Source organism: Numenius arquata, chromosome 3 (genome assembly GCF_964106895.1).
Source record: "Numenius arquata chromosome 3, bNumArq3.hap1.1, whole genome shotgun sequence".
NCBI classification, from domain to species: domain Eukaryota; kingdom Metazoa; phylum Chordata; class Aves; order Charadriiformes; family Scolopacidae; genus Numenius; species Numenius arquata.
Genome location: NC_133578.1, coordinates 56,174,797 through 56,188,145, shown reverse-complemented (window position 1 = coordinate 56,188,145; position 13,349 = coordinate 56,174,797).

Sequence of the window (13,349 nt, the reverse complement as noted above, 5' to 3'; positions counted from 1 at the left end):
GGAATGGTTGGCCAGTGTGGAACACACGTGCCTGCTTTGAAGAACAGTACCTTTGGTGTTTGGCTGGTTGAGTGTAGCTGTCTGGATGGGCTCGGGAATGCCCTGTTGCTTTTTGTCCCTTCTAACATGACACTTCTGAGTGACAGACATGAGATTTCTATGTCAGGCAGCGGTGCTGCCAATATTGCAGCTTCGCGTGGAACTCTGCTGACCTGGGGCTCCTGCACTGCAAATCCTTCTTCCCAAATCTGCTTGAAGGGCTTCCCCAGGAAATGTCCTTCCCCTGGGACTGCTGTTGCTTTGCCCACATCATTCATCACCGCATTGGCTCCAGCATGGCTGCTGGCAGGTTCGTGGGGACAAATCTGTATCATCACTCACTTTTTTTTTTTTTTGGTTGTTTTTGTTTTTGTTTTTCTGTAGTACACAGTTTGGTTAATGTTACTCTGGGGCTGGCCCTGGGTAACTGCTGCAGCTCCTCTAATAAGCTCGAAGTACAAGGAGGAAAGCTGCCGCAGCGAGCTGCATGGACCAGCCTGGCATCAAGGGCGAGGTGTTGACCTCTGCCATGGGGACAGGCTGGCCACTTTTGGGCCTTGGTGGTGCCTGTTCCTTCAGTGAGCGCCTTGCTGCAGAGACAAGAGGAGGTCATCGCCAACCGCTGATGAAAATGGATCAACAGATTGATGAAAAGAAGGTATTTTGGATGCTTCCGTGACTTCACCAGCAGGGACCAACTTTAGCTCCTGTCCCTCTGGTGCCCAGTGAACGTCAGAAAAAATCCGTGCCGGGCACAATGACTGCTGGATGGCAGTAATCTGCTCAAAGCCTGTCCCTGCAAGCCCCTCCTAAACATCATGCCACAGCCCCTACTCGGTGGCTACACAGAGAAGCAAAGCTGCTGGGATGCCGTAAGCAGCTCTGCACGGCTGCTTCTCTGCCCGCTCCACATGATGGCTGGCCTGGTGGTGCCGTGACCTTTCAGCTGCTGATGTCCTGCCTGGCTTGGACTTGGTCCTTGCTAAGCTCTGCCAGGAGCCCTGTGCGCAGCGCCAGATGAAAGGTCTGGGATGAAGCACGGGGCTGACAAAGCGGGGGCAGATGCTGACAAGCATCATGTTTGCTCGCCCCAGCCTGGGCTCAGAGCAGGCTGCGTGGTCACGGGGCCGGTGTGGTTTTGGGGGCTTTTTTTCAAGTGCCCCAAACGAGGTCCTGTCTCAGGTCATCCATAAGTTATTTCTTTTAGTGAGAAAGCTCCCAAAATTGCATCACACTGCAGGCCTTGGGTGAATGGCAGAGTAGTTGGCGGGATTATTTTTTTTCCTTGTCAGTTGGCAGATCCAGGAGAAGTGTTAAGAGCAAGTCTCAACGTGCAAATAGTTTTCACTCTTCTGATGAAAGCCTCTGGCACCGCAAGCCAACTCCAACTTGAGAGCTGCGGGGAAAGTTTGGCCGCTCATTGCTGTTTCTCAGCCCATGGACGTGGTTCAGAAGGGTTTATACTCGGGTTATTTTATGAGGAAACGCGAGAATCCTTCCCACAGCCGGTGACCTTACAGTGCAGGAGGTTCTTCAGGCTCTGCACCCATGCCCTGTTTGCAGGTCCGTTACCAAACGGCCTGTCCAGGACCCACTGAGTGCTGATGGTGGTGACCATCGATGGCCTCTGCCGTGGGGGATCTCCGGAGTGGGATGGGCTGTGCTGCTGCTTGCACAGGCAGTTTTGAACAGTTAATGGGAGGCAGACTGAGGTGGCACATCTGCCGCCTCCTAGAAGACTGGGACCACCCAGGGAAGGGCCAAGGGCTCCTGAAGGCAGTAACATGCCTTGGGTAGGAATAGTATGAAAGATGTGCTGGTGACAGTGGGAGTGACAGCCAGTTCACTCCTCATCGCTTAGATGCCAGCAGTTGTGCTACAAAAATGATCATGCTGTCACTCGTGTCCTGCACTCGCTTTCCTGGTGGCTGCATCACCCCAGCTCTGGGGAACTAAACGCGATGGTGAACAGCACAAATGTTGACTACTAAATGTATTCAACAGTAGTACCGAGTAATAGTACTAGTGCTACCATCTGCTCAATTGGAAGTCACGGCAGAAGCAGCTTTGGGGGCCTGGAAAATCTACTGCCAGCGTTAAATCTGAGGAGCCCGGAGCAGAGCTGGGGGAGGCCTGAGCCCCGAGAGTTTCTTTCAGCCCCACCGTGGCTGTTGCCACTCTGAACTTGGCAGTGGCAATAGCGAAGGACTGAGAGCCCTCGGCTCCAAGCCACAGTCCCCCTCGGTGGAGAGACCCTCATTGCCCGAAGCAGGGACAGTGCACGTGGGCAAGCCTGGGCAGATGAAGGAACCAGGTGGCTTTTAGATCCCATCGCTGAGATCACTTACAGCTTTGGAAAAAATACAATTCTCTACCAAACTGAATGTTTCATTACTAGGTCTCTAGCATTTCTGTGGGACTGTACTGGTTTATATGTTACTGGGTTAACTTTTTCTGAGCATAGACTTGCTTTGAAGTGTTCCTGTTCCTCAAGGCATGGAATGGGACTTGGGGTCTCCCGTGTCAGCTGTGGGGCAGCTCCTCCAGACCTCCACTGGGTCCAGGGACATCTCAGCCACCTTTCGATGCATGGAAACTCCCCCAACACCTGCCTCTCTCTTGGACATCTCAGCTCTGCAGGTAGGAGAAAGCCTGAGTTGCTGGGGCTCTAGGGGAGAATGGGCTTTAAGTGAGGCTCCAGGAAAGCAGGGGGATTTCTTTGAAATATATCTCAGCTGGTGAGCTCCTTATGTCTAGCTAGCTATGGAGAATAGTTTCCATTAATGAATTTAAGCCAGGTTAGTGACTAAAGGTTGTTCAGATCTTGGTTGCGGGGTCCCAGGGCAGCACAGCATGATAAAACCCATGGTGCAAGGGAGTACCAGTTTAAATCTATAATCATGAGCATTTCTGCCACATGAGAAGAGGCTTGCCTATCAGTTATTGATTTATTTTTTCTTTCAATTTGAAGGGAAATAGAGTTAAATTACAGCCTATTAGGCTGACTGGGGAACTGAATGTGTTTATTGAATTACTTCATTCATAGCGTGTGTAATTGCCTGCTTCAGAGATGGGTGTTACGATAAGCCCTGGCAGAGCTGCCTCGCTCCTTGCCGTACCCTCCATCTCCTGTTCACTCACCCCTCTGCAGGCTAACGGGACCATGTGTGGAGGGGGGCTGCAGCTACTCCACCCTGCAGCCACTACTGTATGTGCCATGTTTTAGGATGAACACTTTGGAAAAAGCATTTCTTGATTCGTTTCTCAAAGATTCCCATTGTTAAAAGCTCCTTCCGTGCAGTTGGACCAGTCTGCTTAGCTCCTCTTGTTAGCTGAGCAGGGCGTAGGGCCCAAAAATGTTTTCCCAGCTTCTCCCACACCAAGCAGGGTTTGAGAGTGAAGCAAGGATGTCTCCTGCCTTTGGAGCCACCTTTGAAAGGCTGGCAGCCAGCCAGCGATGCAAGCCCTTCAGCTGGATGGAGGTGCGAGCTGCTGAGCCTTCCTCCTTGTCCCCCCGGTCCTCCCGGGCTCTGTGGCAGCAGTGACATCCATGGGATGCACATCCTGCATTCAGCGCAGGCGAGATGTGTTATGGCTCCCGACAGGCTGCTGAGGCCAGACAAAACTCATGGGGAAACACTGCGTGCAGCTGCTGAGATAAACGTGGACGTTTCCACGCTAGGACGCAGCCTATTGCAGTGTCTGTTTGCAACAGAAAATCACTGGATAGGAATTCCTCTGTGTAATTGAAAAATAATTGCATTTTTAATTCTGCCTTGATTTTTTATTTCATTTTTTTCCTGCTGTCTGGTTTTATTCACCTTGGGCCCATTACATTTACATGCTTTAAAAACATGAGGTTCTTGACAGGCGTGTTAAAGTTCCTCTATCACCTACAATATTAATCTACATGTTCTCTTGGGGCTGCCGTGTACTCTGTGGTATAATACCTGCGAAAGCAAATCTCTTTCTCTCCCGCATCCATTAGATGTAAGTGGCAGCATTAGCACACACTGATTGTGTTTTAAGCTCAAATGGTCTTACCCAAAGCCCATAAAGCAGAGAACAGTTGCTGCCACTTCTGTTTCCTTTGTGTCATGGCTGCTAATTTAGTTCCCTGTTACTGCTGAGTGTAGGTCCGAATTAACAGGGTCTGGTTATTCTCACATCAACTACACAAAAAGGACAATTTTTGCCCAGGAGTAGGAGAAGGATTTTTTTTTTTTTTTCACCAGACATTTACTTTTCCTTGTACGGCTGAAAAACTGAAGTTTATCACAATTGCATGTACATCAGTGACGTACAACACAAGCGCCGCTTGTGCAGAAGGACGGCTGTGGCTGAGGTAAGAAACACTTTTCACAGACCTCAAAGATGAGCAGGCAGGTCCTCACCCAGGACACTGGTGAGTATCATTGTGGAGCCCCTGGAAGCATTTGACCCAGTCAGTGCCTGATGGATGTGAGGCTGGAAACGCAGCTGTGGTGTGATAAGCAGCTATAAAGTCCCATTCTTTGCTCTTTCTCCATAAAGTAATAGCTACACACAGGTGAGGGGGAGAATAAGGATGAAGGTGGCGTTTGTACCATGCTGGGCAGGCATGTACCTTTCCCGAGGGCCAGCAGAGTTTCAGATGACTCCAGAACAAACACCCATTTATAAAAAAACACCCAGAAACCCATGAAGTCACCGTCCATCGGCGGTGTGTGGCCCCTGGGCAGTGCTGTGCTGTGCTGTGCTGGTGGGGATCCAGCCCCGCAAGCAGAACCCGGAGGCGCCCGGTCCTCGACAGCCTGGTGCCTGCTGGCAGGGTGGGAGCTGGCAGAGATTGCCGGGGGGGCTTTACAGAGCTGGCTTAAACAGCATTAATTTATTTCCCAATGGCCGCCCTGAAGACCTTATCTGAAGCTAATTAATTGTCAGCAGCAGCTGTCCTAATTTTATCACAACTGCCTGGCTCTTGCAATGAAAGACAAGAACACCAGACCCTGAGAGAAGGAGGGGGTTTGATTCAGGGGCAGCAAATGCTGCCAGGGACATGTCCATCTCCGCGGGGCAGGCCAGCTGCCAGCTCCTCTGGCTGGAGTGCAACCACGGCAGGCTTGGGCTGGAGGCAGCTGGTGATGTTTGTAGGAGGGAGCTCAGCCTCCCCGTGCTGGCCCTACAGCCCCCCTTGGAGTAGCCAGCACTGTAGCCCAGCGCTCCTTCAGTTAAAAGGCTTGTGGTAAATCCCACGCAGGTTGCTCTCGGCTCCTGGGGCCATTTAATGGCAGGGAACATTTGCAGGCTCATAAACTGTATTTGAGAGTTCTTGTAGATTGGCCAATAAACTTTCCAGGAGTGAAACATAATTCCACCTGAGAAGGGTTTTTGCATCCAGAGGTTTTCCTCTGCGGCCAAATGCGTGGTGGTCTGGGACTGTGTGTTCCATTAACAGGGCAGCATTAAGTGACCGCGGTTGCCTGCATGGACCTGTGAGCAGAGGCAACCTGCACAGGCTGGAAAGTGCCTGTGGGGCTACCCGGCGGGCTCCATCACCTGGAGTGTTTCTAGAGGGGTGTAAGGAAAGGGAAGGTGTTGTCTCTGGGAAGCACAGGCACATCTGTGAGACAGCTACAGCAAGCACTGAGGTTTGCAGCAGCTCTGTATGAGGCTCAGGCTGCTGGGACCCGTGTCTGCCATTTACTGTCTTTCTATTTACATGTGCCGTGAGAGGTAGAATAAGAGGATCATGTGGAAGGCAAATTTACTTTACAAAATTAAAAATAAACCCCAGCCCCCCCCTCAGCTGTTCTCTGGCATCTACTCCTACGTAGTAGGAGCGTCTCCTGTGACTCTCTATTAGAAATTGACGGGTTATTTTTCCTTGGGATGCTGGCCTGCACGATGCGGCACCCTCTGGCGTGGAGGTGGTTGCCAGCTGCTGCAGGGTGTTGGCGGCTCCTCCTGCTGAGGGGCTGGCACAGCCAGCGATGAGCTGTGCCCACAGGAGGGAAACGCCACCAGGAAACCTGGCATCTCCTTCCCTCCCTTCACCCCCTCGAGCAGGGCTAGGGCACCCCACATGGAAACCAGCCCCTCCTCCTGATGGCCCCTGGGGTGGATGTTGTCCATCCCCTTCTTGCGCTGGGGCCACTGAATTCTTCCTTTGAGGAGAAGGACTCGCTTTCTGCCCAGAGGCAGCCTGCTGAGGGAGCAGACGGGTGCTGGTGCCATTGTACTGGGGTGTTTCACACACTGCTTTTGGCTTTGCAGGGCTGCTGGGCTGTAAGGTGGTATGGACCAGATGGGCAGAGTCGTACAGTAATGCACTCAAACTACATTTGTATTTCTACCTCTTTATTAACATGAATCTTGCATTAGGAGCCTAATTAGTGTAAGTTATGGGCTGGGGTGCTTGAGGCAGAAGCTGCAGTGGAAGCCAACTCTGCAAGCGCCGGAAGAGGTAAATTAGAATAATCTTGATGTGACCTACTTTAATTTGCACCTTCCTCACATCCGTACAGCTCTCTTCCAAACCTGTGGAGTGTCAACTGCATGAGTTTAGGCTCTTGTTGTAAATTACATCCGTTGATGAATAAAATTCGTGGAACTTGTGAAGAAATCAGGGGAAGGTTGCACTTCATTAACTTACTCTCCCTTGGGATACACAATATCCTTCTCCTGGATTTCTGGGTAACATCCAGACTCCAACCCCAGGTGATGTGTGGTGTACTGTACTCTAGCCTGAAGCTAAGGAGACCTCCAAAAGCATGATGGAAATCAGGAGACTGGTGGATGCACAGCAAGTTTGACCCTATAAATCCCCTGGGTTTGCTGAAAGACCTGTGTTGTTAAACACTGAAGCCAGAAGAACGAAGAAGCTCTTGCATTTCTGTGTCTTTCAGAGTCCTTGAGGTCCCCTGGGTGAACTTCTGCCATTCCTGAAAGTGGCATGAGGGAGCATTTCAGTCATTCACTTTTTGTGTTAAAAGCTCCAGAAGAGAATCATGAAAGGTTTCCCAAGAACACTGGCGAGTGGGAGCTGTAGGTATTAAGTGTAACAGGTAATGACAGTCATGGCTGCTCTGTAGCCACCGCATTGCCATCATTTGCTTAGCATGTTCATTATCCTTCTGTTCTTCTGTGGGCATGAGGCAGCACAGCTACAGTCTTCTCTCCTGCACCCCCACAAACTGTGGTGGTGGGGTTTGTCTGTCTCTACTGGGACCAGGCTCTGGTCCGTGCTTGTCCCTGGGCTGTGCCAGAGCACCAGCTGGCAAAGGGCTGGTGTGACTAGCAGGGGCTGTATTCATGCTGGGGAGCATGCTGATGGTTAAACACTGCTGGTGGCTGCAGAACAGTGCTTGAAGTTGTTTCATACCCTATATACGTAGGGATGTACATCCCATATGTCTGTCATTGGCTCAGCACCAAATCTTGTCTTTAAACATGTGAGTGTGGCTTCCTGAGGAACAACTTGGGTTTGACCACAAGATACTGGACTGGACTTGACTTGAGACCTCCTGGGTGCAGTTTTGCTCCTCAGGGATACTGGAAATCAGATCAGATGATGAACAGCTGGCATTAAAATATATCAGTTCATGATGAAGAACCTCCAGAAACACAAATGGTTCATGATGATAATTCCGAGGCTGTCACAGCTGAGCTTTCAGCAACCACCTGATAGATCACCAGCTGCAGGTTACTTCTGAGGAGCACCAGATCTTGAATGCAGTCTCATGTCTCTCAGGAACTTGTACCTCGAGGAAGTCTCTTTCTACTATATGTGTCTTGTGGCTTTGCTTTGGAGGTAGATAATTGCTCAGGAGATGGGTTTGTCCTCTCTGCCATGCAAGCAAAGGATGCTTTTCAAGAAAGAAAAAAAAAGTGACACCCGTTAGGATCTGGCTACCTCTGGCTACACCAGTGTAAGCTGGGGGAGAATGGATGCTGGGGGTGTTACTGGAAGGGCTTTATTTCTTCCATGCAGAGCTTCCATTAGATTATCAAAATTCAATCCAAGGCTTTTTGAAATAATCACATGCATCACTGCAGGGTATTTTACAAAACTATAGTGTTGTAGTTATTTATTTGAATTCTCAGAGGGTTGTTATTACAGTCTCAGCATGCCTTCTTTTCCTCCAAAATATCCTTTTTTCCAAACTATGTCTTTCCTATTGCTGTATGTCCCTTTTTCTTCCCAGTCCCACACCCTCCTCCTAATATTGCTACCTGGTAAATATCATGGGCATCCACAGAGGTTCTGACATTGTTGGGATGTTTGCAGGAGCGTATTTACTTTGGTAAATTGAAAAGAGTCTCAACTAAGTGGAAGTTGTTGACCAACAGAGGAGTCTCTAACAGTGAGGAACTGGCCGACTCAGCTGGTCATTTCTCCACTCTCTTTAGGCTGGGGACAAGACTGTTGAGTTCTGCTTTTAGAGTCATCCTCATTACCATTTACATAGACCAAGCCATGTGAAAATATATACTGTAAAAGGAAATACAAATTTTAAGGTAGCAAAGCCACTGTAACTTATAAGAAAATCTCAATTTAGTTGTTAATAAATAACATCCAGTTTAAAAAATTCAATACCTGTATTTGATTAAGTTTCAAAGACCTGTGTGTACTGGATAACAAGATGGAATTGCATTAACATGCATAATTTAATTTCTCATCAGACTTCAAATAAATTTTCTACTCATGTGAAACAAATTTCAAAGTTGTTATGGTTCATCTTCTAAGAGTTCCTTCTTTTTGAGGTTAGTGTAAAAACATATTGCACAAACAAGGGGACAAAGAAAGTAAGAAGTAATTCCCTTCAGCATCTTCCTTGAAAAGCCACAGAATTTTTACTTTTTCGTAAAAGAATATATGCTGAAAGGAAAATCCTTTTGTTAACTTGAGCAAAAATATTTATTTATATTATTCCTTTCACCTGAGTTGTTTCTGAAATATCTTATTAACAGACTAAAAAAAGGTATTTTTAAGTAAAACTGCGTTAGTTGAAATGTAACCTCTTGGGTAAAATATGGCAAAAGCATACAGGTTCTTTAGAAGTGTCCAGAAATACAATTCAACAGTTTAGTGTTGGTCTGAACGTGAGTTCCCTGCAGGAAATTCAGAGAGGTTCATAAGGAGGGTCTTAGACACAATTTCATAGGATTTAATCTGAGTTCCCTTGTTTTTGTCAAGTTTCCACTGGGTCTGTAACAACCCTACTGGATAAGAACATGTCATTGCTAATGCTGTCTTTCCCAAAACTAATAATTCTGTGGTTGTATTAAATTAAAGTTATTCTCTGTCAATTGCTATCTGGCAAAAAACCCTGGGGTTTGTTGTCAGCAATCTTCTGAGGTGCAAATAGACAAAATGAAAGATAAACAGTCTTGGACTAGAATAATATACTGTGAAAGAGGAAAGAAAATTACACCTTGTATTTTGAAGGAAATAACATGGTGAGAAAGAAACACATGAAAGGAAACAATTTTGAACACAGTTGTAGGGTTATCACTGCAATTTGCTAATAAAATATTCAATAGCTTAGTCTCAAGGCAATGTCCAAACCCATGAAGTCTATAATTGGAATTTGTGGGTTGATTGAGACATATTTTGGTCCGTAAGTGTGAACTGCTCTTGTTGTATAGAGAAGATAAGATTACTTGAGAACTCTCAACAAGAGGACTCATTAAGATAATTCTAACTGGCTCTAAATAACTGAGAGAACTCATTAAGATAATTCTAGTTGGCTCTAAATAACCAAGGTTGTACCTGTTACTTCGCTAATAAGTGTCTCCACCATAAAGATTTCTATAAACTTCAATGGAGCTGTGAGTCACAGAACATTACATTTTCATTCAAAACAGGTTTGTACCTCCTAAAAGAAATTTGACTGACAGTCGGTCAAATTTTGATCTTGGCTACATCGCCAGCTTGTGCGCATGTAACACAGGCCAGTCACTGATGCTGCAGGGTGGTGGTGTGAAGCTGGAGCCGTTTTGCTGAGAACCAAGGTACACTGCTCCCACGTGGTGTCTGGCAACAGCCCTTTCCAACGGCCATTGGAAAGCTCTTCAAATGCATCAGCACAAAGTAAATAATTTGCACACCAGGTCTTTGTAGCATAAAGAACATGTTTTTTGAAGCCTTTGAGGTTTGCTTTGCATGATGTCCCACAAAACCTGCTTATTGCATGAACTCTTTTGTCTCGAAAGCCATATTTGATTTTCTAGAAACATGCTGTGATTAACTACTCAGGGTAAATAAACAGAGAAATTCCCACCTTTCTTATCCCTGTGATTAATGTTTTTCGTTTTGTTGCTGTGTAAGTCCTGTTCTCTTTGTGAATCTCATCCGCTCCAGCTTAGACTTTCAGGCCACATCTACATTAATAAATTAAATGCGCCCATGGCTATTGTCTGCTCTCAGATCAAGTGGCATGGGGCAGCCCAGACCCGCACTATTAGCATCTCAACCTCACTGTGGGGCTGCATCCATAGTTCCTGCTGGAACAGCTCTAACTCCCAAGTTGCAGGACTTGCTTGGGAGATCATGGCTTGGTTTGGGCCAAGACCCTCCCAGGGACTCTTAAAACAATTTAACATCCCAGTCAACGAGTACAAGCCATCCCTCAGGAAAGTACCTTGATGCTCTTTTGATTTCCAAATGTAGTCTGTCGGTCTGAAAGAGGGCAGTCTGGAGCAAGGTGAGGGTCAAAGAACGGCCAAACCCGTCTGAGGAAAACCAAGGCCCAGCTCTTGCAGTGTTGCATCAACTATGTTTTCCATTGCTGCCTAATGAACGCCAGTTTTGAATGTTATTGAAGGCATTCCCGCCCCCCCCCCCCCCCCATATTGTGTATTTGCATATGTGTTTGTGTCTTTTTTGTTTGATTTGCAGCCTATCAGATGTTTCCTGGTGTCTCCCATATGACTGGGATAAGAAAAAGTATTTATGGCATTTTCTTTTTAATCTTGTTAAATCTTCATCACCACATATCTTCCCCAGACATCTTGATCGGTTTAGCACCTTACTCAGACTTAACAAAAAATTATGTTTTATTAATAAGGGTATGAGAAACAAGAGCTCAGCTGGACATGGTGTGGGGCAGCCTGCTCTGGGTGGCCCTGCTTGATCAGGGGGCTTGGACCAGATAACATCCAGAGGTCCCTTCCCACCTCAATCAGTCTGTGAGGGCATGCTGGGGGGATGCCAAAATGCATAACTGGTCCCCTAGATTTGCCATGGCTGATAAAGATCATGGATCGACATGTTTCAGGGAGAGGATCAGGGGAACTGTTGAAAGTAACCCTGTTCCCAACAGGCTCATCCCATGCTGACCCCAGGCTCTGTTGTATGTCAAATCCTCTCTTCCTGGTAGGGATGCATGGTGTCGCTGCCTACTCGTTGACAAAACCAAAAAGTGTTCGGCCTCATTTGACAGCCTAGTGGATGATTATGCTATAGGATATCTGAATAAAGACTATTTCTCCATGTTTTGTTTTACCCTGCACTGCAATCTGTTTCCAGTGAGTAATAATATTCTTCTACATATGGGCTTCCTATAAATATCTTGCTGCAAGTCTTTTCTGCAGTACAAATACAGCATAAATCAGTACAGAGTCCTCAAGTCCTACTGGCATGCTGGCAAATTTGTGATCAGCAGAGGCTTGATTTTAGTTACAGTTCAGATACAGTACAGAGAAATATAGCCGCTTAAGGTGAACAGTGATGAGTTGGATTGTCATTATTTTAACTGGGCACAAGAGGCAGAAGGAAATAACAATTGCAAGGCATGGAAGAATAGGACTGCTAGGGCCCTTGAGAGATCACCTCAGTCATTCCTGTTGGCCAAGGCAGGATGAATCATACTTCTGTTAGTCCTAACACAATAGTCAAACCTGTTCCTGGCAGGATAATCCAGCCTCCATATGCTGGATCCCACCATCACCCCAGGCAGTGAAGTCCAGTGCCTCACTGTTAGCCATTCTAGTGCAAGCTTTCCCTCATACCATTTTAAAATCCCTTTACTTTCTCCTCACCAGGAGTGCAAAAACCACATTGAGAAGTTAACTCATTGCCACTGCGGTTTTTATGTTTGAAGAATATTCTGAGTAAGCTGACCAGCCCTTTGCGTGTCCCCACGGGTTGTGGTGGAAAACCCTGCTGCCTCAGCAGTCCTTCCCAGCCCTCCAGCCATGCCTGTCAGCATTTGGTGCATCAAAAGCCATGAGTCTTAGGGATAAATGTCAAAGATGGCATTGGTCAAGAGAGCTGGCTCCTCCCATTAGCACCAACAGTGCCCTGTACCACGTGCTCCGGCCATGGTGGTTGAGACCTAAGCTCTGTCAGCCACTACCAGAAGAAGCCTTGGCACAGGAGAAAAGAATGGGGCATTTAACCCCAGAAACAATGAAAAAAGACAAAAATTCAACAGGGAGAGAGGACAAAAATCATCTGAAATTCAAACTGATCAGAACGAGTTTCTCTCTAAGTGTCCTAACACCAGGGCTGGTCCTAGGGCAGCGCTTGGCACCTTGGGCTGTTTTCCAACCAAAATCTGTGATTTGCTGGGGAGGGGAAGCAGCTTCCAGTGCCCTCTGTTGAGATCCTGCTTGGGGCTTGAGGGCATTTAGGCTGTTTCAGACAGAAATTACCACCCTGCTATCAGCTACTCATCTTTTACTCATTCCTCCCAAAGCTGGCTCAACCATCGGTTCCTCACAAACGGAACCAGATTAAAAAAACCACAACCATAATTTCAGGTAGTTTTCTGGAAGGATTTCTGAAGGAAAAGGAATGCCCCCAAAGGTCTTCCTGTGTTCCCGTCTCTGCAGCTGATCACTTCTTTTAGCCTACAAACACACTCCTGTTTTCTGAGAACAAGGTATATATGGTTCCAGATCAGTGCACTAAAATAGGCTGAGTTTTTGCATTCTTCCATAGTACAGGCTGCAGACATTTAATTTACTAAATCTGGGAAGTGGTTGTTGGGGACAAAGCAATGCATCCCTGGAGTGCAGGGCTGCTGCAGGCAGGTACGAGCTGTTGGGGACCAGCCTCTGGTCAGGTTTGGCATCAAGAATCACCACTTGAAAGCAGGTTTTGAGACCACCCTATTACATTATTGTTTATTTTCAGGCAACTAGATTTTTAACAGCATTCATGATACCTTGATCTTTGATTCTTAAAACCTTACTGACTCTTAGATCCTAAGGAAATCAGTGTGTTAGAGGTACTCAAATGAGTCATGAAACAGCTCAGAAAAGTTTATGTAATTTCTGTAAGGGCAAATAATTTCCTCGTCCTTGCCCTTGCCCTAAGTTTT